This window comes from Triticum aestivum, chromosome 7A (assembly GCF_018294505.1).
Source record: "Triticum aestivum cultivar Chinese Spring chromosome 7A, IWGSC CS RefSeq v2.1, whole genome shotgun sequence".
Lineage (NCBI taxonomy): Eukaryota > Viridiplantae > Streptophyta > Magnoliopsida > Poales > Poaceae > Triticum > Triticum aestivum.
The window spans coordinates 628,227,979-628,253,710 of record NC_057812.1 but is presented as its reverse complement, the minus strand read 5'-3'; positions in this window follow the sequence as shown (position 1 = coordinate 628,253,710).

Sequence of the window (25,732 nt, the reverse complement as noted above, 5' to 3'; positions counted from 1 at the left end):
GCTGTCAGGGAGGCATGCGAGAAGACCGCAGTGCAGGCTCACCGAGAGGCGAGCCCTTTGACCAGGCTCCACCGCCCACCGTCGTCCCAACTGCTCCCACTTTTAATATCGCCGGCGCCGCAGTTTAAAATCAACCCCGCACTACCCGGTATCGCTACAATCCTCTCTCATCATCTCTGATTCTCCTGTCGTCTACCTCCAACTAGCCTGACCTAAACGTACGCCATGCCGCATCACGATGGTCTACCCTTAGTGTTCCAGTTTCCTAAGGAAGACACCCAGCCAGAGTCTCAAGAACATAAGGCACTTTGGGACGAGCTTCAACTAGCCTTGCGGGAAGACGCCGCGCCTGTCCCCGCTCCCGTTCTGGCTCCCGTCGCCCCGACTGCGCCAGCGCCCATCCCCGTGCACCTGCCAGCGCATGCCCCTGCGTGTGCACTGCCGCACATGCCCGCGCCGGTGCCCGTGCACCTGCCAGCGCATGCGCCTGCGCATGCACTGACGTGGACGCCCGTGCCGGTGCCCGTGAACACGAATGTCTCCGCCGCGCTGTTGACAGCGCCTGTCCCCGTGCGGGTGCCAGTGCCCCCCTTAGCGGCATGGATGGCTGCCGTCGACCGCTTCCTTGCACCAACGCCAGTCGCCTCCTCCCGCCAGTTGACTCGCTCCGAAGTCCAGAACATTTTGGCCTTCCTTGAAGCTAGGCCAACATCCAGGAGTACGCCAACAACGGCGCAAGACGCCGCCATCGCCGTCGGTCAGTGGCCCGACGACACACAGATCACGACAAAGGAGCCGCTTCCCACCGCGAGACGCCCCCGCCGCCGCCGCGTAATCTAAATTTGCCATGAAAAACATTCGGATTGCCATGCCTAAAATCCAAACGTTTGTCATTTCCGTTTATTTTATATCGATCGTTGTATAATTTAAAGTCGGAGTCAGACTGTACGAAATGTATGGTTTGATCGATTGAATGTTCTGCTAGAGCCGTATCAAATTAAATATAAAACGTCATCAAGCCACAAGCATTCCTTGTCAACCAACGACCTAGACTGCTTCAATGTCGAGCGCTCAACACGTTTAGCGTGCAGTTAATTTCATGCCAAAAATAGTGCTAATCACATGACAACACGCAAATAATATCCTAGTAGTTAATATCCGCATGCACTTAATATACTTCCAAATTAACGTGCATTGCACGTACACACTGACTAGTGCTGCTAGTACATGAAACTGGTGCCGTGACTTGTGAACGCGTCCAGATATGGTCAACCGCAACATCACCCACGAGTTCTTTCTGTTTGCCCATGCGTTTAAACACAGAAGGGGAGGAGAGAGACAGAGCACACATGGAACCCACCAGTAAGTGAAGGCGAATAGTACTAAAAATAATATTACATGTTATCCATTAATTAGGCTGTGGTAATATAAAAACATTATTTAAACAAAGGGGGTACAAAAAACATTGATATTCTACGTATGTTGCCTATTGATGTGTGGCTTGAAACCCCGGTCGCATGTTCGATCCTTGTCCTTTATTTTTTAATTGGTATATGGGTCCAAATTTGTTTCATGACATGTGGGCCCCTCGGTGTGTAGTTTGTAGCACTTTAATTTGTGGGTCAAAATTTGTTCCATTCCAAGTGGACTATCGGTGTGTAGTTTTGTAGCTTAGTTATAATAATTAAAGAGAACAACATAGTTTTCCAATAATACCATGGTGCGACGTTGAAGGCGAGAAAGGACGTGCGAGAGAGCGATGACCGAGCCAGAGGGAAATCAACTAGGGGAGTTGCGTGGGTTGCAACGGTGTTTGGAGTAGTTGTGGGCCGAATGCTACGAAAATATAATCTAAACCGACCGGAACAAATGCCCACACAAATTAATCCAAGGTTGGAGTGCCCCTCACAATGTTAAAAGCTCCGTCTTTGTGAGGGATGGAGAGGTAGTAGCTTCAACGCATGGAAGATACGGTGTGAGAAAGCGAGGTCAATCGAGAGACATATAGATAGAGAGAGAAAGTGAGTGTGGTCTGACATTCATTGAACAAATATATATGCTCTGGAGAGATATTGTCCGATTGAGCTTTTTGGCAAGGGTGAGGGATGTAAGATAGTGCTTGAGAGATGATCCATGGTGCGAACATATAATAATTAAAGAGAACAACATAGTTTCTTAAATAATACCATGGTGCGACGTTGAAGGCGAGAAAGGACGTGCAAGAGAGCGATGACCGAGCCAGAGGGAAATCAACTAGGCGAGTTGCGTGGGTTGCAACGGTGTTTGGAGTAGTTGTGGGCCGAATGCTATGAAAATATAATCTAAACTGACCAGAACAAATGCCTACACAAATCAATCCAAGGTTGGAGTGCCCCTCGCAATGAAAAAATCTCTGGCTTTGCGAGGGATGGAGAGGTAGTAGCCCCAACGCGTGGAAGATACAGTGTGAGAAAGCAAGGTCAATCGAGAGACATATAGATAGAGAGACAAAGTGAGTGTGGTCTGACATTCATTGAACAAATATATATGCTCTGGAGAGATATTATCCGATTGAGATTTTTGGCAAGGGTGAGGGATGTAAGATAGAGCTTGAGAGATGATCCAGTCATAGACGTGTAGATATATTTTGTGCGTGGGAGGAAGCATGGTCAACCGATCACATAGGGTCGCCGTGCGATCAAAAGAGTGAGACGGGTTGGAGAGAGTGGCCTAGATAGATGATGTGCGTGAGAGAGTATACAATGTGAATAGGTCGAATTGGGCTCAAACATGGTGATATATCGTTTTTGTCCGAGAAAGAGCGAGGTCAATCAAGACACATGGAGAGAGAGTGAGTGAGTGAGCATGGCCCACCATGAGGTCGAAAGAGTGGCGGCGGCTTGGATGGACTGACCTAGATAGACAATCTGCATGAGAGAGTATAGAGTGTGTCGATCGAGGCCCGAACAGGGAGATATATCATTTGTGTGTCAAAGAAAACGAGGTTAAACGAGACTCAGATAAAGAGAGCGAGATTGAGCAAGTGTGGCCCGCCCTGCGGAAGAAAGAGTGAGACGGTCTCGAGGGAGTGACCTAGATATACAACATGCGTGCGTGCACATGAGAGGTTGGGGGGCTAGATAGGCAATGCATGTATTTAGCGCGAGAGGGTGAGAGGGAGAGGGGGGAGAGAGAGAGCTCGGCGTGGGGTGCAATATCGGGTGTGTGAGGTAAATACATTTGGTAACCGAGTGGAAAAGGGGGTTGTGTAGTTGAGAGACTTAGAGATCGAAACATGGAGAGAAAGAATGAATGTGTGTTGGAAACCGATAGCTTCCTAAGGTGGTTAGGAGGGGAAGATTGACCGATACAGGAAGTATGTAGTGTTTGTGCACGGGGGGAGGGGGGTGTTAAAAACAACATTTGAATGTACATAGTACGAGACTTAATATCGATGTTTCAATTCGGTGTACATTGTAAGATTTGAACCGAGGACCAGGCATACGTGTAATTATTTCGAATTCGTGCCATACTAAGTTTCGAAAAGTTGACATTGACTCAGTTTGTTGTGCTATTTTGTAGGTCATGTGTTTGAATCCATCCAAAAGTTTTCTCACTACCATGGTGTTCATCATATACATATGAATTTGTATTAAAGAAGTAGCGTGGATACAGTGAAATGCAAAATCCAAGTTAGAATTGGAGATCTCTACGTGACACACACTCTAATTCAAATAACTAACTACATGACGCACACTCTAATTCAAATAACTAATTATGTGACACACACTCTAATCCACGTTAGCGTGGGTACCATTTTGATTTTTTTCAAATAACTCCCCATTAATTAATTTATAGTACTCCCTCTGTTCACTTTTATATGACCTTGAAGACATTTCAGACAATGTGCAAAACAGTTCATTTTAAGTTGTCTGAAACGACTTACAAAAGTGAACAGATAGAGTATCTTGTTTCGAATGACTAATTATTGCAAGGAAAACACGGGCATGGTAATACATACAGATTCATTTGCAAATGAAAAAGGATTCGTTTGCATTCTCAAATGTAGGCGCACCAAGCAGACCAGGGTCGTGTCGGGGTGGACGCTGCTTCGGTGCCTTAAAGGCAACTGCCTTTGGGTCACCGACATGTGGGCCAGCCACCTGTTGGGCCCACATGTCATGGACACAAAGGCAGGTGCCTTAAGGAACCGAAGCATAGTCCTATCGGGGTGTTCGCGTGTGTCGGACGGACGCCTAGCACCCAGCCACCACCCCCCTCCCCCCAAAAAAAGGACGATGACAATATAAGTTCGCGCTTCCATGTTTCGGATTGAAATATCTGGCGGCAACAATTCCAGCCCTGCAAAATCTCTCATCTCCACCGTCCCCTTCCATGCCCAGATTGCTCAAATCCCTAATTCGCCGCCAACCCTCGGATCGCCACCATTCCCCACCTCTGTGCCGGACGACGACGACGAAGACGACGGTCGCGCTTCACCACCACACCGGAGCTACCTCATCTACGCCCTCGTCCACCGCACCAGGTGGTCCACCGACAACGTCAGCCGCCGCAACTGACGTGCCTCACAGACACCGAGTTCCACCACATCAGGTGCGCTTCACCGACGCCGTCTCCCAGCTCACCGGGGCTACTTCACCGAGCACATCGTCGTACCTCCGCCCCCTGAGGCCGTTGGGGCTTCACCAACGGTCTCGTCCACCGCATCATAGCACTCCGCTGCCACTCAAGATCTGCATCCGTGCACGGCCAGCCAACGCCAGCGCATCACCCTCAACAGCTTTGAAGTGACCCGCGCTCTAGCTAGGCGAGCATGCCCAAACGCCGGCCCGAACTAGGTATCCACACATCACTCCCTTGTGCACTGTTTCGACGATGTTTGGATATCCTTTCGCTGCTCTCTTAGCTTACACGCCTATGCAACTCCGACTTTAGCTCTTATTTCTTATGGAGATAGCATCTGAAACAAGCAAATTCATTTTTTAGCGAAGCATGACGGTGCTACAGGATCTGGTACACATCCTGCACACCCGTATAACCTTGTAAGTATCTATCCTTCGGTACAACATGAAGGTCGATTCCTCTTATTTGATCAACCACTCGCCGTGTCAAAAATGCATAGGTGGATGCAAGGAGCACAAGGCCTGCACATCCAAGCAAGTGGTAACATGGACTTGTACATGGAACATCCCAAGCGCAAGAGAGCTACAGTGAGCCTGTACAACGAGCTAGCGTAAGTCCCTGCATTTCATTTAATTCGTACTGACATTTATGTATGATTTGTGTGCAGTGGCTGATCCACGAATTCAAGTTACCAGGGGCGAACATTTAACTTAAAAAATACGAAGGCACTTGCACTCCGGAAATCAACATAACTTGAGAAATGTGAAGTTACATGCACTTTGAGAACCAGCTAATGATCCAAAGTAGTTCAGATTATAAACACTAAATGATGCAAGCACCAAAAAACACAAAATGCAACATGGTGTACAAGGACTACAAACATGGTCTGCACCTGCTTGAATTATTCGTTCTCTGGCTGAAAATATCGAAGTGTAATTGCACGTATAACCAGTGCGCAAACTGCATATCAATATATCTATCCTGCACAAGTATGCCAATAGTTTCAAACAACAGATTAGAAAAGTATTTATGCTATGTTGTCATGATACGGGGACTTTCTGGTAGATGGCCTTGTCGTTTCCTCAAGCTATGAAAATGCACTATAATTTGCCTGTCATCAATGCCTGCAAATCTCTGTCTCTCTCAACATAGTAGATCATCATTAGACACTAAATCCTTCAATGAGCTTGCAAAATGCTTGCATTAGATCCCTCATTAGACACTATATGTTCATCACCAGGAGCATGTAAAATGTTTGCATCAAATCCTTCATTAGGAGTCTGTTCATTAGACACTTCAGGATCAAGAACAACATGAGCTCGTATGTTTGCACCGGAAACTTGATTAGATACATCATATTCAGTCAGTTCAGTATTGATTGGGGAGTTATAAAATAAGTAGAAATTGGTTTCATTTTCTCATAGATTCCCTAGATACAAGCAGTTTTACAACACAGTCAGGTTTAACTATTGGCCAGAAATTGAAGAGTTGAATTAGATATAATCAGGGATGTGATGTACCTGCTTGTTGCTCAAGCTACTCTTGCAAGTTGCGACTGTCCGTTTGCGCAAGCTCGATGCCATGCCCGTGATGCCGCCGCTGCCTCCCATGCAGGCTACACCCAGGGTTGGATCTTCATCTTCTTGTCCTTCCGTTCGCTTGAAGCCCGGCGACCTCCCTCCAACGAGGGCGCGAGGAAGTGTTGTGTCGGTCTGTCCAGCGGAAGCTAGGTTAGGAGAGAACCAGACTGGAGGCTGGAGTGAATGAATTGGGATTTTTCCTGCTGTCGATCGATATGGGAGGCGCTCGTTTGGGCCGCGAGCCTGCTATAGGGCCTGCCTTGCACTTATGTTATTGGCCCATCCAAATTGAAACATTTTTCTTCATTTTTTACATTGCCTGCTCGTGCGTTGGGACGTACAAAACTAGCGTGGGCCAACCTGCACGACTCAAACTAGGTGCACACTTTCCAGCCACCTGAGGCGGGCGCCCATACCATCCCCTGTGGTGGCGTCGCCCCTTTTTGCGTGAATGATTGGATATTGAAAAATATTCCAGTGGCGCTTTCGATTTACCCACAGAATGGTTGAATTGCTTGTTTCTATGAACTGAGTTCGCCAATAATGTGAAGGATACCAGTCTTTCATCCTATTGTAGATAGCTTAGATCTTTATATGCCGAAAGTAATCGCATGAAATATACAGTAAAAGCCAGTGTGATGTGTTTGGCTACAACTAGTCTGACTACACGTCCTCATATAACATATCAAGGACGCACCATCTTACCAGATTAACCATTCGACTACCCCATGCAGTGTGGGAAGAAAGAAGTATTGGGGCTGCGTATCCAAGCAATTGATGCCATGGACTCCTTCGTACAACCTTGTAAGCGAAAAAGAAGTTGTAGTGTGCCTATACAAAGAACTAGCGTAAGTTCAGTTACCCGCTTCTCGGAATTTTAGTTAGCCACTTATTGCAAAATTGTTCAATTACGTTGCTTGGCTTAATTTAGTTTGCTACTGATTACATAATGGCATAGCCTGTTAATCATATTGTAGAATGCACCTATCTATGTGTTTGATACTTACTGCTAAGAATTACCTATTTGCCTTAACTTAAATATCTACTTGTTTGTTTAACTGCTTTGCTACTGCAATAGCGGGTTACAATGATGTTAATAACTACTTTTTAGCATCCAATAGAAACTCTTTAATTCCTTGTTTGTTTAACTGGTTTGCTGTTATAACTCCCAGTTGAGATGTTTTGCTAACTTCAATTTTTCTGAATCCAATCGGAACTTTAATGGCAAAACAGGTTAGCCCAAGATCAAAGAGCGCGGTCCCCATGGACGTTGCATCATCCCACAGCAGTGGCACCGGCCCAATCGTGCATTATGAATTGCCAACTGTTGATGCTCTAGAAGCTAAACTAGTGGTAGAAAGAGATTCTGCTTCTGCACTTAGAGATGAAATTGACATGTTGAGGAAGCAAACAGCACAATCACAAGTAGTACTCAAGACAACCATTAAATATCTGGTGGATTTCAAAATGAAGCAAGCTGAGACGGACTAGATTGTTAAGGTCCTGAAGGAAAAAAAGGAAATTAAATTCCTACTTGGTAAATCATAGGTGAAATGTTCTTTCCATAGTTGAATAGCCTTTGTGTTGTCTGTTCATGTAATAAATCAAACCATTTGTTTTAGAGATCATGTAATAATTGTTTTTTGGTTTGTAATTTTATTTGAGCACAAGTCTGTATTAATTGATAAGACTCGGAGACATTTCATTTGGATTGCTGTGCCAGACCTACAAATATGCCAATCAGGCTGAATGTGCATTCAGCAATAGTAGCAGTATAGATGGACCATAAGTGGCACGCATCGGAAAGGGCCAAGATGCTGGCTAAAAAAGGATGTTGTTGTAGCCAAAAAAAAGTACAGCGGCCTGGCTTATGTATGTTAGTTGATATTATTGATCCATATACTCTGTAAGTGTTTATATGTCTGTTAGTTCTGTACATTCTTGGTTGATTGACTCGGCATTTGAATCTTGATACATCGCTTGTGTACATATCTAAATGGGAGTACACACTATGCTGCGTGTGACATTTGAGTTGGACATGAAGTGTTCCAAATATTCGAATTCACCTTAAACTGGATTCTAGTTTCTGAATTTGAGTATCAGCATTTGTAAACCAATTTCATATATAAAAACACATAGAATGATTTATAAAAACACATAGAATGATTTATAAAGATTCATATAGGAATACAAAATCGATTCGAATTTAGTTGCCAGGGTAAATGAGGGAGTCCTGGATTAGGGGGTATCCGGACAGCCGGATTATATCCTTCGACCGGACTGTTGGACTATGAAGATACAAGATTGAAGACTTCGTCTCGTGTCCAGATGGGACTCTACTTGGCGTGGAAGGCAAGCTAGGCAATACGGATATGTATATCTCCTCCTTTGTAACCGACCTTGTGTAAACCTAGCCCCCTCCGGTGTCTATATAAACCGAAGGGTTTTAGTCCGTAGGACAACATACAATCATACCATAGGCTAGCTTCTAGGGTTTAGCCTCTCCAATCTCGTGGTAGATCAACTCTTGTAATACTCGTATCATCAAGAATAAATCAAGCAGGACGTAGGGTTTTACCTCCAACAAGTGGGCCTGAACCTAGGTCAAACATCGTGTCCCCTGCCTCCTATTACCATCTGCCTTAGACGCACAGTTCGGGACCCCCTACCCGAGATCCGCCAGTTTTAACACCGACATTGGTGATTTCATTGAGAGTTCCTCTGTGACGTCGCTGTTAGGCTTGATGGCTCCTACTATCATCGATAGAGATGCAGTCCAGGGTGAGGCTTTTCTCCCCAGACAGATCTTTGTGTTCGGCGACTTCGCACTGCGGGCCAACTCGCTTGGCCATCTGGAGCAGATCGAAAGTTACGCCCCAAGCCACCAGGTCAGGTTTGGAAGCTTAAATTACACGGCCGATGTCCGCGGAGACTTCATCTTCGACAGATTCGAGCCCCGGCCTTGTGCGCCACGCGGTCATGACGGGTACGATTTAGCTCTGCCATCGGACCGTATTCAAGAGATTGCACTGGCAGCCGCTCCGAGCATTAATTCGGAGCCGGTTGCGCCATCCATGGACGAGTGGATAGACCCCATCATGGAGGCCGTGTCCTCAGCGGCGATCGAGCCGAATATCGACCTTACCCTTCACGAGAGACGTGTTTTCAAACTACAGATCCTTCTCCAGCCATGGACACCGAACTGCATGCGCCCGTTCCTATCGAATTCGATTGGGCGCCGATCATGGAGTTTACCTCCGCGGTTATCTTTCAGCACTCTCCCTTTGGCGACATACTGAACTCATTAAGGTCTCTATCCTTGTTAGGAGAGTCCTGGCCGGGCTATGTCCGGCAGGATTGGGATGCGGATGACGAAGAAATTCACCGCCTACCCACCACCCACTTAGTAGCCACTGTCAATAACTTAACCGACATGCTCGAGTTCGACTCTGAAGACATTGACGGTATGGACGACGATGCGGGAGGCGAAGAGGAACCACTGCCCACAGGGCACTGGACAGCCACTACATCACATGACATATACATGGTGGACACACCAAAAGAAAACGACGACGAGGAACGGAAGGACGCAACGAAGGGTTGTCCCCTCGAGAAGCAGTCAAAGCGGCGGCGTAAGAAACGCCCCAAATCCCGCCTCGGTAGAAACAACAATCATATAGACCCAGCGTTAGAGCAGGGTCAACTGTCGCCGGACCACGGCAACACGGAGAATCAAACGGAACAACCCGACTCTGTCAAAGATAATAATCCGGACGACATCACACCGGATAGACACCCGGAGCAACAGAATGCCCATCAAAGGCTTGTTGCCACCGCGAGGAGTCTAAAAATGTAGTAGCAAAGGCTCAAGGCTGCGCAAGACACACTCAGAATCATATGGAGTAAAGAACTCAACATAGCAGCGAAGTACGGCGGTAATCGCCACACCAAGAGCTACCCGAAGTGGAAGTTGTTACTTGAATTCGATGAGGAGGCCTTAGATCCCCAGCAACAAAAAATTAAAACAGCCATCCGGCTGGATAGACGACCTCACGGCCAACATAGAGTGGCAAACTATGCCGCACATAAGCCAATACACGATCCATGCGAGAGCTCACATCAAAAGGACGGCGCAACCAGATCCATTTATGGACCACGCAAGCGCGCTCCAGCATACGATGCAACACAACAAACATCCGAACACCACGGTACACCCAGATACAGGGGTGCCGCACACCCCCTATGTTTCACTGACGAGGTGCTGGATTATGAATTTCAGAGGAATTCAAAACCGTAAACATAGAGGCATACGACGGAACAACAAACCCTGGGGTCTGGATTCAGGACTATATATCCTCCATATCCATATGGCTCGAGGAGATGATCTCCACACCATCAAGTACTTACCCCTCAAGCTCAAAGGGCCAGTTCGGCACTAGCTTAAAAGCCTCCCCGAAAGCTCCATTGGAAGCTGGGAAAAGCTCGAAGACGCTTTTCGGACGAATTTTCAAGGGACTTATGTCCGACCTCCAGATGCGGACGATTTGAGTCATATAACTCAACAACCCGGAGAGTCAGCCTGAAAGCTTTGGAACAGGTTTCTTACTAAAAAGAACCAAATAGTCGACTGTCCGGACGCCGAAGCCTTGGCAGCCTTTAAGCACAGCGTCCGAGATGAATGGCTTGCCAGACACCTCGGCCAAAAAAAGCCGAGAACAATGGCAGCATTAACAAGCCTCATGACACGCTTTTGCGCGGGCGAGGATAGCTGGCTAGCCCAATGCAGCACCAGCGACCCAAGTACATCCGAAGTTACAGACGGAAACGGGAAATCACGACACAGAAAAAATAATAAGCGCCGGAATAAAGAAGACAACCCGAAGAGCACGGCGGTAAACGCCGGATTCAGAAGCTCTCGGCCAGGTCAACAAAAGCCGCCCTCTAAAGGCGCCAAAGATGAACTGTCCAGCTTAAACAAAATTCTGGACCAAATATGTCAGATCCATAGCACCCCCAAGAAACCTGCAAATCATACCCACAGAGAAAGTTGGGTCTTCAAGTAGTCCGGCAAGCTCAACGCCGAACATAAGGGGTAGGATACACCAAGCGAAGACGAGGATGAGCCTCGCAAGCAAAACACTAGGGAACAGAAGAAATTTCCACCATAAGTCAAAACAGTAAACGTGTTACACGTGATAAAGGGCCTATCACCGCGGAGTTCTGCCACTGGCCGTCTCAACCGATCACCTTCGACCATCAGGACTACTCAGCAAGTATCCGGAGCGCAGGATGGGATGCCTTGGTATTAGATCCAATAATTGACGGACACCACTTCACACGAGTTCTGATGGACGACGGTAGTAGCCTAAACCTGATATATCAGGACACAATCCGCAAAATGGGGATAGACCCAACGAAAATTTGACACAATAATACTACCTTTAGAGGAGTAATGCCAGGCCCAGGGGCTCATTGCACGGGCTCCCTGCTACTAGAGGTTATATTCGGCCTCCCCGATAACTTCTGTAGCGAAAATTTAACCTTCCACATTGCTCCGTTCCAAAGTGGCTATCAAGCACTACTTGGACGCAAAGCTTTCGCTCACTTTAATGCAATACCACATTACGCTTCCCTCACGCTTAAGATTCCCGGTCCACGTGGCATCATCACAGTAAATGGAAATATTGAGCGATCCCTACGCGCCGAAGAGAATGCGGCTGCCTTGGCAGCCGCACACTAAAGCGGCCTCACCAACTAAAGCATTCGATAGGTCGTCAAGACCACAGATATGGTTAGACGAGTCTGGCGCATCTATATGTAATTCATACAGGTCTGATGGCCACACCCCTATTTTAAATACAAGTGTCTTAACACAAGCAGACAAGTGGCAATTTTTACTCATCTTGAACTGTACATGGTTTCTTTAAACCTACCCTTTTGCACGACAACTTTTCACCTAAGTTCCTCTCTTTTACAGATGACCATCGTGCTACACCCGTCCAGGATACGGCACAACGGAGACACAAGCACAGACATGCAGCAGGGACCCGTTCCAAGGATTCTTTTTAGATTAAGACCCTACGTCAACCTTTTTTACTGTCTCTTGTTGATACACATCCCTTGGATTCTTAGTACAATTGAGAAGGATGCTGACGTCTTGGCATGTGGCCACGTCAGAATAATGCACGTACCTGGACACCTGGGGCTTCTTACAAAGGGCATTGTTTAGGCTCGGTTTACACCATAAAGACCGAATACCTTAGGGAGTGTTCGGCGTCGCGAGTTTGGCCTTATATGCATCAGCTCCGAATCATGTCTTTGGTCAAATGTTGGGTTTCCCGGCTCCTGTGTTTTGCTACCTTACGTTCTGCTCTATCGGCTAAGGTGGCACCAAGAGAACTACTGCGATTATGCCCTGGTTCATCCGGACGAGCACCTCATTAGAGAAAGCCGAAAACTGACTGTCATGATATAGCGCGAGACTGGTCAACCACTCGATGGCCTATCAGAATCTTAGAATTCCTCTGCCTTAACGAAGGGCCGTTTCCCGGCCGGGCATGTACGCACCCCGAATCCAGACGAGTGCGGAGCCACGAGGGGCTATATAGCAGCCCCACTGTCAAACTCCTATGGCTAAGTGAAAGTGTTAAAGCATTATAGTCCGGTTTCCTAGTTCGCTGCGCTATCACCTCCTTATTAGGACCAAGACGTTGGATTAAGTGTGAATATGCGTCTTCTGCGTACACCCCCGCATTATATGCATGGGGGCTGAAGCCGACGACTGCAATCTTTCAGGTTATATACATGTATACATAAACGGCCGCACAGGAGGCATCACAATACTTTTGGGCACAAGTATAAATACAGCCTTGACAAATTCGATAAAACATTGTTTTTACAATGGGAATACATGTCACTCAAACATAATATTCCTCAAGTACTGGGCCTCTATCAAACGAGCACCCTCAAGAACTTCTTCAAAATAGTGCTCGGCAGCCACTCGGCCTATGGCCGAACCCTGCGCCGCAACAGTGGTAGCATCCATCTCTGCTCAGTATGCTTTGACACGGGCAAGGGCCATCCGCGAGCCTTCTATGCACGCCGACCTCTTCATTGCATTGATGCGCGACACCGCGCCAAGAAACTGCTGCACTAAGCTGAAATAGCTGTTCGGCTTCGGCTTTTCCAGCCATAGACGATCTACGACGAACCTCATGGCGAGTCCGGACAATCTATTAAGTTCGGCCCATTCGGCAAGCTGATTAGTTAGTGGAAGCGGATTCTTTGGAACGTTAAACTCCGACCAGAATAGCTTGTCCACTTCACGATCTGTTTGATCTCGGAAGTACTCAGCCGCATCGACAGCACTCACCGTCAAATATAGATATGCGTCTGCCGAACTCCACATCCGATCCAGAGGGGCATACCGCGGATCTCCGAACTTCCTCCGCAGAAAAAAGGGCTTCCCAGCCACAATATCACCGGCTTCACACAACTCCTTCTTCGCTCTCATGGCAGAGCGGGTGTCTTTGGTCGCCATCATGGCCTTTTCGAGGTTCGTTGCCTTCGCTCGGTTTTCTTATTCAAGGAACTGGCAACGGTCGGCAGTGTCTTTTAACTTTACAGCCATCTTGGCCATCTTCTCTTTGCTCTCGCAATGCGCAGCCTTCTCAGCTCTTAACTCTTCGGCCGCCTTCAAAGCAGCCGCATTACTACTCCGTGCTTGTTCTTTGGCTCGGGCTAGTTCCGCCCGAAGGGTCTCCACGGTGGCAGCTCCATCTGAAGTCAAAACATATTAAAGATACTGGCATCACGCTGCTCTTACTATGGGACATTGACCAGAAAACATCACTTACCCTGTGCCTCGTCAAGCCGCTTGTTAACAATCTCGATGTCGGCATCCGCCGCATCCAATTGTCGTTTTAGTTCAGAAAACTCATTAGTCCGGCTAGCCACCGGAGCCTCCACCACCTACACATACAAGCAGTATGGTTATTACATGGGACTATGATCCTCTGTTTGCCGCCGCTCTCGGCAACAACCAGAGCCTCAGGGGCTACTATCTACACAGGCACACCTAAAAGGGAAAACTTTGTTTTTGCCACTCTAGTTTTTGCCAACTTTGCTTAAGCCAGTCTAGAATTTGACATTTCACTTTTGCCACTCTTAGATTTTGACAATATATTACTTTTGTCATTCCGTGGCAAAAGCAAAAAATTTAGAGTGGCAATTGTGATACATGTCAAAAGCTAAGAGTGGCAAAAGTGAAATGAAAAATTATCTTTTTTTCCATGGAATGGCATTTGTGATGTATTGTCAAAAGCTAAGAGTGGCAAAAGTGAGATGTCAAATTCTAGAGTGGTATAAGCAAAGTTGGCAAAAACTAGAGTGGCAAAAACAAAGTTTTCCCCACCTAAAAATGTGTGGTACTATTGCAAATGTATATCATTTTACGTACCTCAAAGCCCGTTAGTAGACTCATAAAGGCATGATGCAACCCGATTTCGGCAGACGAAATCCTTTCCATCACCGTACCCATCAACGTATGGTGTTCTTCCGAGATGGTCGCTCGCTTTAGCAGATTCCTCAGTACGTCCGACCGCATACCAAACGGCGCCGGACTCCTTTGTTTGACCTCTTCAAGAGCCGGATACTGAGGACTTCGGGCGACTATAGGATTATCTTCTGGCCTCGCCGGATCTGGAGAGGCCACTTCAAGATTGCCCGCTTCTTGAGCGGGGGAGTCCCAGGGAGGCGTTTCGCTCTCCATCATCTTCGGAAGAAGATCCCCTGAAGACGAGCTCTGTTGAGAAGGGCTAAGATCTGAACTACAAGATAAACGCTTCGGTTATTTTCCTCGGAAGTAAGGTAGAATATCTTTACTGTTAAGTATTTTTTGAACACTTACGGCTCGTTAGAGGGCTGATCCCCGCGTGGACTTTGTGCGGCAAGAGCACCCCCCAAGGCAGGACCATATGTTGGAGACTTCTTCTCCCGTTTGGAAGCCTTGGTTTCCGGATCTTCAGAGGCGGTCCTCTTCCTTCCCCGGAGCAAGAGAAGGTCAGAATCTTCCCCTTGGTTATCCTCCCTCGCGGAGGCGCTCATTCGCTTGGTTGGAATTGGTAGCGATGGGGGCCCGCTTTTGCCCTCATTATTCCCCCCTTTATCTTCCTTTGAGGGCTGCGAGCAAGGTGCTATCTCGAGCATCTTTTTCAGTACCGAATTGTCCAACCCTCAGGAAGGGGGGCCAAACATTGAATCATCTTCGCCTTTGTTAGCCAGTCCTGGTCGAAGAGCGATTTCTCAGAATGACGTCATGATAAATGAAAGACGGTGTGTTCTGCTAGAGGATTACTTACTTGGTCGGCGGTGCGGTTGCTACTCTGGCCCACGTCCTTGGTAGTATCCGGACACTCTATTTGGGGTCCGAAGAATGATTTATACATCTCCTCGTGCGTCAGGCCGAGTAAATTCTGAATAGTGTGCGGTCCTTCTGGTTTGAACTCCCACATGCGGAGGGGCCGGCGTTTTCATGGCTGGACTCGACGAACCAGCATGACTTGCACTACCATAACCAAACTAAAATCTCCCTCGAAGAGATCCCGGATGCGGCTCTGCAATATGGGCACATCCTTGGCTGGACCCCAACTCAGCCCCCTACTGATCCATGACATCAGTTGTGGTGGAGGGCCCGAGCGAAAGGCAGGGGAAGCTACCCACTTGGCACTTTTGGGAGCGGTGATGTACATCCACTCCCGTTGCCATAATCCGGACACCTCTGGAAAGGAACCTTTTGGCCACGGAGCTCCGGCAATCTTGCTTATTAATGCACCCCCGCACTCTGCATACTTCCCCTCGACCATCTTCGGCTTCACATCAAAGGTCTTGAGCCATAGTCCGAAGTGAGGGGTAATGCGGAGGAAGGCCTCACATACGATAATAAATGCCGAGATGTGGAGAAAGGAATCCGGGGCTAGATCGTGGAAATCAAGCCTGTAATAGAACATCAAACCCCTTACGAAGGGATCCAGAGTGAGGCCTAGTCCTCGGAGGAAGTGGGAGATGAACACGACGTCTTCATTGGGTTCAGGAGTAGGGATGACCTGCCCTTGGGCGGGCAGCCTGTGTGAAATCTCGGCGGTCAGATATCTGGCCTCCCTCAACTTTTTGATGTCCTCCTCCGTGATGGAGGAAGGCATCCACCGGCCTTGGAGGCTGGATCCGGACATGATTGGTGATCCGAAGCACTTGACCTGGGCTTTGGGTGTTAGAACTCGAGGCGGGGGAAGGATTCGATTGAGCACGGGAGGAAAATAGTAAAAGCCTTGTCCCTTTATAAAGAGGGTGAATATCAAGCATCCTCCCCGTAGCCGTTTGGGACTTGCCCAAAATCTAGGAGTCCTAGGCGCGGTTGGGTTACCCACGCCCGTATTGATGAGAATCCCGTAATAAGGGGGACACGATCTCTGCTTTGACAAGACGTGTCAAGAAACTGCCTCGCGTTATGTGCAGGGCTGGTTAAAGAAAAACGGTTCAAATAATCGCCGAGCCATGGCATGATGTCATGTTGCCAAAACGTGTCAGCAGATTAGATTTGTGGAAATATTATTCTCTCTACGGTGGTATGTGGAACTTATTTTGCAGGGTCGGACACTATCCTTGTATTCAAACTCTTCCATGGCATATTCGGAGGAGGAACCCGCCTTGCAATGCCGAAGACAACACTGCGCGCCGGACTCATCGTCATTGAAGCCTGGTTCAGGGGCTACTGAGGGAGTCCTGGATTAGGGGGTATCCGGACAGCCGGATTATATCCTTCAGCCGGACTGTTGGACTATGAAGATACAAGATTGAAGACTTTGTCTCATGTCCGGATGGGACTCTACTTGGCGTGGAAGGGATGCTAGGCAATACGGATAGTATATCTCCTCCTTTGTAACCAACCTTGTGTAACCCTAGCCCCCTCCGGTGTCTATATAAACCGAAGGGTTTTAGTCCGTAGGACAACATACAATCATACCATAGGCTAGCTTCTAGGGTTTAGCCTCTCCGATCTCGTGGTAGATCAACTCTTGTAATACTCGTATCATCAAGAATAAATCAAGCAGGACGTAGGGTTTTACCTCCATCAAGAGGGCCCGAAACTGGGTAAAACATCGTGTCCCCTGCCTCCTGTTATCATCTTCCATAGATGCATAGTTCGGAACCCCCTACCCGAGATCCGCCGGTTTTGACACCGACAGTAAACGTGGATGCTTATTGTCCCAAAATTCGAAAGAAGCAGCAAAATGTCCACTCCCATGCCGGCTTCCCAAAGCCAAGTGTTTGGGAGATGGAAATTACTGTCTACCCATTACACAGACCATCCATCGGCCCGATTACCACTAATCTAAATAGGGGTAGGTTAGTAACTTCAGTTAGACGTGACACGACCGCCTCTGAGCCCATTCCAACATGGTGGGCGTCAAACATGGGCGGCAAAACTCATTTGATTGAAGCTCATCCGAAAGACCTCTGTTTGTCCCTCCATTCCCCATTCATACACGGTGGGCAGCAAAACAAACTCGAGTCGGCCGAAATCGATGTAGGCAAATATTTTCAATAGGGGCAGGTTTGTAACTTCAAACAGACGTGACACAACCACCCTACCTGTCAGCCTCGTTCATACACTGTGGGCGCCAACCATGGGCGCCAACCACCCTCTCCTCGCCCGAAATCGCTCTGGGCAAATATTAGCGAGATGGACGTTTCTCATCCATGGCGACAGACGAATAGCCTTGCATCGCGTCCTCTTGCTTCATCGGCGTCGTCGTCCTCTTTGCCGAGGCCGCTCACACGAACTTCTATTCCACCGCAACGAGACTTATCCCTCGATGCACCCGTCTACCGTCGCAGATCTGCTTCAACGCCACCGACAACCATCGCACCCCCGATGCCTACACGGCGCTGCAAGAGAGGTGGTACTTCATATCTCCTCAACTTTTTGATCTCAACCAGAAAATAGATCTTAACTTGTTTACTCTACTTTCTTTTCAGCTCTTAGAATTTAGTTCTTAGTTCAAAGCAAACAATGGATGCTAAATATCATTTCTCCGGTTTGCAGCTTCAAATCTGTCGTGGCACAGCCAAATACGATTTAATTGATCATGCTTAGGGTTTAATTGATCATGTTGGTTCTGTGGTGGTTTGTTTAATAGAAATCAGAGGGGAAACCCTCTTTTGCTAAAAAAAATATGCTTAGAGTTTCCCCCTTTTATGATCACTATACGATCGGAATACGTGCTCGTGTCATAATAACATTGCTCCACCCATCAAGCTAAACAAGCTTAGTTGTTCAAATACGAATTTGATATTATTAAAACAAGGTTGTTTAATTGGTCAGCTAAATATTCCTAAATTAGTTTCTAAAATGCATGTTCGCCGCTCGGGTGTGTATCTCTACAGGGTGCCCACGGTGGGCCGGCCCACCCTGGGATTTTGAGTCGTCCCAGGCCCCAATTCCCCTCTATTCTGCTGCGCGCTTCCGATCTCTACTCGCTCCCAGTCGCCTGCCTCGGCGGCGACTTGCCGTCCCCAGACGGCATGACTCTAGGAGGAGACGCCGGACTAACAGGAGGTCAGGAGCCGCTCGCCCATCAGTGTCACCGCTGCCCGAGCGCGCCGCCGTGCCTACCTTCCTAGTCCATTCAGGGCTCAGGCGTGCAGCACCCACCAAGCCAACCCGATTTATCCTGAGATACGTCCTCAACACTCAGCAGCCACTCCTCATCATCCATTTTCTAATTGATTCATTACTCATTAGGCAGGACTGTCTTTAGGGTTTGTTGTGTGCTCAGTGCTACCTACACTTAATGGTTCAGATGTATTTCGGTAATCTTTAGTCTACCTACACTTAATTGTCTTTCTTACTCATTCGATATAATATCCAATTATTCACGTCGATTAGTTGCAAACAATAAGTGCTAGACAAACTTCTTCATTCAGATTTTGGACGGTCTCTTACTGCAGTGACAATTCTGCATGCTTGTCCTAGTAAGCTCACAAGTAAATGATTGATTCACTACATCTATGCTTGCCTTGTCATATTTGTTGTCAATATTATTTTAGGGTCGACCACCCTGTTTCTAAATACTGGAACCGTAGACATGAGTGAATAGTATTTCTCTATGTGATCTCTTCCGTCATGTGTGGGTAACGAACACTGCATTGCATAGAAAGAAAGTGTCATTTCCAGCTTTTACATAGGTTTCGATCTTTTACATGGAATACAATCTGCCTACTTGCTTTGTGTTGCACTACCAACACTCCACCCTTGAAGCTAAACATTACGCCACTCATAATTGCTTAGTTTATTTGTTCAAATACAAATTTTATATGACTCTAATGTTCCTACTTCAGTTTGGAAATGTGTGCCTGCATGTTATAGAGACATAAGGGATTTGTATTTCTATGTGTGGTCTGGTTAGCACGGTTGGGGAGGTGAACTTTGCATATGCAGGGGTTTATAGGGAGACACTCTCCGAGTTGAATCCGCAATGCATTCCATAGATAATCTGACTACTTTTTATGTTTTCATGAACCTCAAATTCTGAACAGCATCATAATGATTATGAGCTTGCATGCATGAAAAGAATAAAGCAGAACAATGCCATGGCTGTCAAACTTGGCATTAAGGGACTGGAATCAAGTCTGGATGCAATGCAAACACTCTCCACCTACAGATTCATGCTCAGAATATGATCCTAATAGTGATTCTGAGCTAGAGGGAGACCTAAGTCAATGTAGCTCCCTAGTGGAGGAGTCAGAGGAAGATGCCCTATCTTATTCACCCATCAAGGTACTTGGTCTAACTTTCCAAGGTTACATTGCTCGCACATATCTTGCAACTGATGATTTGCATTGCTTCTACTTTGTTGAACTGCCATTAGCTTAGTTTACACATCGTGTATGTGAATACGCCCTGCCTATACATTTTCAGTACATATTCCATCTGTCATCATACCATATTTATCCATTCAAATGATGTTCTTGTGTATGAGACGTTCAAAAGGAAGAGGGCGATTGCTGATCATGGAGGAGCACAAGCAAAGTATTTGGAATAGGTAGTGGCACCTGATAAATCAAATAGCCCATTAGGTGTAGTTGCAATATCACCTGGCCCACAAAGTACCCCAATTCTAGCAGACTCTAGCCCTACTACACTGGTCATTTCTGATGCCCCAACTCAGCAGACCCCAACTGCAGCAAACAGTATGATTATGCCAGTTGACATAGCACCAGCTGTACGATGCAAAACCCCCATTCCAGCAAAGATTACACCAAATCCAATTGCCAACACTACAAAAAAATACACTTCCGTGATGATACGTGTTTGTCACAGTAGGTCACGTTTTCTATCATGCATGTACATCCATGACAAATTTATGATAGAATCAAGATAGTCATACCTGTGCTATCGTAGAAGTGTTCCATGACATTGCCAAAATTATCATCACGGAAGTGTCCACTTCCATGACGATAAATCGCGCGTCACAGAAGTTCTTTCGTCAAGGGTGACCGACACGTGGCATCCACCATAACGGAACACCGTTAAGCTATCGGGTCGGATTTTGGATCCGATAACCCATTAACAGCCACGACCAATGCCGATTTTCCACGTGTAAAATTCTCATTGCCTGACGGATCCACGCGTCAGCTCCGCGTTGGCACAGGTGTCACTCATCCAACGGTCGAGATGGGCTTATGATATGTTGACACATGGACCGGCCAAAAAGTGGCCCATAAAGATTAAATGGGCCGGCCTAACCGAAGGCCCATAAGATTTAGTGGACCATAATGGGTCGGCCCAACTAAAGGCCCACAAAATTTAGCGAACGATAATGGGTCGGCCTAGCTAATGGCCCACATGATTTTGCAGACCATAATGGGTCGGCCCAGCTAAAGGCCCACAAGATTTTGCGGACCACAATGGGCCGGCCCAGCTAAAGGCCCACAAGATTCTGCCGACCATAATGGGTCGGCCTAGCTAAAGGCCCAACATTCTTTGTCAAATTGACCCGTCAATGGCCTGTCCTAAACTCATCATCAACGCGGCCCATGGTCACTTCTGGCCCGTTAATAGTCCGCTAAGTAATTGGGCCAAATTATAGCCCGGTGTATTTCCGGCCTGTTAAAGGTCCGGCTTCATTTGGGCCCATTTACAGGCCATCAAACCTTTCGGCCCATAAACGACCGTGAAGGATTTGGGTCATATTCGTCCATGTCTGACATTCGGCATGTTAGAGGCCCACTATAGCTTTGGGCCACTTTCGGCCTGTTGTCATTTTCGGCCTGTTAATGCCGGACGTAAACCACGGGCCATATGTGGCCCAACGTCATATCAGGCCCATTAACAGCGCATATAAAAATGATGATAATCTAGCCCGACCGAAGATCCATCTTATTAAAGGCCCGTGTATTAGGTCGTTGCATTTACAGCCCATCCGAATTTCGGCCTGTTAAAGTCCAGTGGGTTATTTGGCACAATCAGGGCCCAATCTCACTTTCGGTCTATTAAAGGCCCATGTGTTTTATGGGCTCGAGATATTTACACCTGTAAACGGCCTATTTTTACTGAGGGCCCAAATTATGTTTAGGCCTGTTAAAGGCCCACTATGGGCACAGGCCTACCAGAAAAATGTGAAAGCTTATGCTAATTTAGGCCCAGATATTTTTAGTGGGCTACATGCCAATTTCGTCCCGTAATCGTTTTTAGCCCAATTGGAATGGGCCCGACGAATGTTGGCATGTTGGGCTCCTACGAAGCTTTCGGCCGAATACATTACTAAGATAAACCTACACTATACAAAAATAGCATCGTAATTACTGTAGCCTGAGGCAGCATCATAAAAGTTGTATCACAACAAAATAAATTCCAACCATACAACAAAAGGCCTGTTGGCATAAAGTTTACAGTCCTTCCAGATAAAAGCACCATCAGATGTATAGAAGCGCAGATCATTTGACCTGAGTGCTAATTTTTCAGGCTGTAGAATCTGATGGAGCAGCACGATCTCCACCTTTTTTCCGCCATTGCTCTTGCACAACGAAGCGATTGTCTGATAGTCTGGTTTCAAAACCACTCATATCTTGACGACATTTCTCAACCACTATTCTTGTTTTCGAAACAACGTCCATTAGGGATTGGACTTGTGTCTGGAGCACAGATATATCACCCTATCTAGCAGGAAGATTTTTTTTCAGTAGGTGATTTGGACGAGGTTACCTTGACAACCAACCCAGAATTACGCAGGAAAGTGCTTTTTGCACTGTTAGTGGAGAGATACTTATGCACTGCAGCAAGAGGTGACATTGTTCCTGTAGTAGCCTCGTCACCTTCAGGTGGTTGTGGCTGTTCAATCATTTGTTCCATAGCTTCCTGAAAGTTTGAATTTGTAGATTAGTGTACTAGATAAGTTACTAATGAGACAAAAACAAACAAAGTAGGTTAAACGTTTATGCATAATTTATTTTGGTGAACTAATGTAATACATTAGCATGTATTGTAGTGCCAACTACATAATAAAATCACTTTCAGAACATATGTCCATGTAGCATGCCTACTGTATTGTCTATTTCCTCACATTCGTTGACATCTAAGGATAAAGAGACATGGTTTAAAGTAGGATGAACATAGTATGACATCATTCATATCATGGGCAAACAGATATAAAACAAACATGCTATTTTATCATTGTGTGCGCACGTGAACATAACAACTAGATTACAGATCAAGACCAAAAGAATATCCTTCAATTCTTTTAAACCATGTAAGGTGAAATGATACGTTAAGACAATTGTGAATAAAAGTGAACAGAGTAATTGACATTGGCTGCAAACCAAGTAGTTAAATGAACACATCACAGTACCAATCAGTTCAAGGCAGGAGGAGTAAGGACTTACAACAGCGGCTTGAACTGGTGTGCTCATGCCCTTCATCCTGCTGGTGTGGCTATCCTTGAAGATTTGCACTGCATTCGGTTCAGGTTCTTTTTGGTCCGCACGGGATTTCCTCTATATTTGGAACAAGTCAATATAGATACGATAATATGGCACAAAAAAAGAATGAAGTAGCAGCTATTTACAAGAGCCTCGCAGTGTGCAATATAGCTACGAGAGCCTGTGGTCTGTTGGAATTTCACTTTAGAACGGTTGGTTTTGTTCTTCAAACAGTTAGCCTAGAAGAAGATACACTTGTAAGGCACATACATAAATACAAGTTCAATATGTGGTCTGATCAAATACATATAGCCTACCTGATACTTTGGATCAGACCAGTGTTTAACGAGGGTTGTCCAGTCTTCATCTGTAATATATTCCACTAGAGATGTTTGGGCGATTTCATTGTTAGCCTTGCCTTCAAAGTGAGATTTTCTAAGGTGGTACCGATACTGTCGCAGAGCAGACTGAAAAATATGAGTGCATGCTTGTCTAGTTGCATCATCTTTCGGATCCAACTTGAACCTCATCTGCTGAAAAAAGAATGTGAGTCTTATTAGGAGGAAGCTAGAAAGTATGGGATAGAGCAAGACAATATAACTAATTGTGATGAATAACATTACTTATGGATTAATGGTCAAGGAAGGTGTTAAACTGGGTATTGTCTTTCTCATTCCTGTACTAGATCCACATTGGGAGGATACGTGCATGACACCTAACGGCAACGGCTGCCTCTGATACTAACTTGGCTGACTCTGTAGCATCACATGGCCTTTTTAAACCTACCTCAAAATGGATCTTCATTCTTCCTCCTTTAGATTTTGTTAATCTGTCAAGCATTATCCCTGATGTCTGTTTCCGCTTGCACCGTGGTGCTAGTTCAACAACGAATATGGAAAGTGTTAGTGTACATCAAACTGTAGAAGCGGATGGACCTTCTACTGCACTATAAGTACTAGCAGAATATCGATGGCAGAACCTTTTCTGTTTCACCCGACGAGTAACAGCACTCCCTACTATATTATTTTCCTTGCTCTTTTTTGACTTTGCCATGTCAAGTTGTACCCACAACACAAAAGAATAAAATCACTCTTCAGAACTCATTGATGCATGATACAGACAAGCAATACTTTGATGTAAGACAACCGTATGAGGATGGAATATGTAAGAAAAACAGGACGGCATGACATATTCACAGCTACGATCTGCAAACTAAGCAAAAGGATTTTCAAGAAAATAGAAGTAATGCAAGCTAGACACCATATGAAAGATGCAACCAATATTACTCTGCCACGTTAAAAGTGTCTTGTCATAAGTGGCAATTCGAAAAATTAGAAGCAGTACAACATAGAAATCAATGCAAGATGCAACCACTATCAAACTGCCATGTTAAAAGCATCCAATCATGAGTGACTGATGCAGGATACACAACAGCAGTACTCTGATGTAAGAACATGGTATGATAGATAGATGCAGTGTATGCTAGACACAGAAAGCCATGTCATATGCACATGTATAACGTATAAACTCAGCCGGTGCAATTTAATCAAAATAGAAGAAATACATGCTAGACAACATAAGCAACATGAAACCAGTTATCACACTGTCAACTTAGAGCAAGCACCTGCGATGGTGGAGTACGGGAGATGAACTCATCATGTAGACTTGGGACTTCAACTTCATTAGCAGTAGCAGTGGAAAATCTAGAGAGTCTCTGTTTGCGTCGGTGCGGAGGACCACCAATATCCCCTAACTTACTCTTTTCCTTCCTATTTTCTGATATTGGCTTATGAAGTCAAAACCACAAGAAGATGAATAAAATTAGCTCTGCATAAGTGGTTGATGCATGATACAGACGATCACTACTTTGATGTAAGGCAAGCGCAGGATAGGAGGATGGAATATATACAAAAAATAGACAATGTTTCATATTCACACATACAATAGGAGGATGGAATATGTATGAAAAAACAGTAAGCGGAAGGCAAATCAACAAAATTAGAAGAAATGAAAGCTAGGCACCATATGAACATGCAACCAATATCAATCTATCTGGTAAAAAGTGTCTCGTCGTAAGTGCCATTTCAAGAAATTAGAAGCAGTACAAGCTAGAAGACAATGCAAGATGCAACCTATATCACAGTCCCTAGTTAAATGTGTCTTATGGGTAAGTGATCGTTTGCAGGTATAAGTTGTAAGCTACACAGATGCAATTCAACATAATCAGAAGCAATAAAACTAGACATCATACGGAAAACGCAACCACGTATAACAGTTCCAAGTAAGAGCAAGCACCTGTGATGGTGGAGTAGGGGAGATGTGCTCATCATGTACACATATGTTCTAGAAACAGGAACACGTGTCATATTCACAAGCATTATGTGTAAAGTATGCAGGTACAATTCAAGTTAGAAGCAATACAAGCTAGACATCATACACAACATGCAACCACATATAATAGTGCCAAGTTAGAGCAAGCACCTGCGAAGGTGGAGTAGGGGAGATGTGCTCATCATCTACACAGCTATGTTGACTGTCCAGCCTTGTGTTGT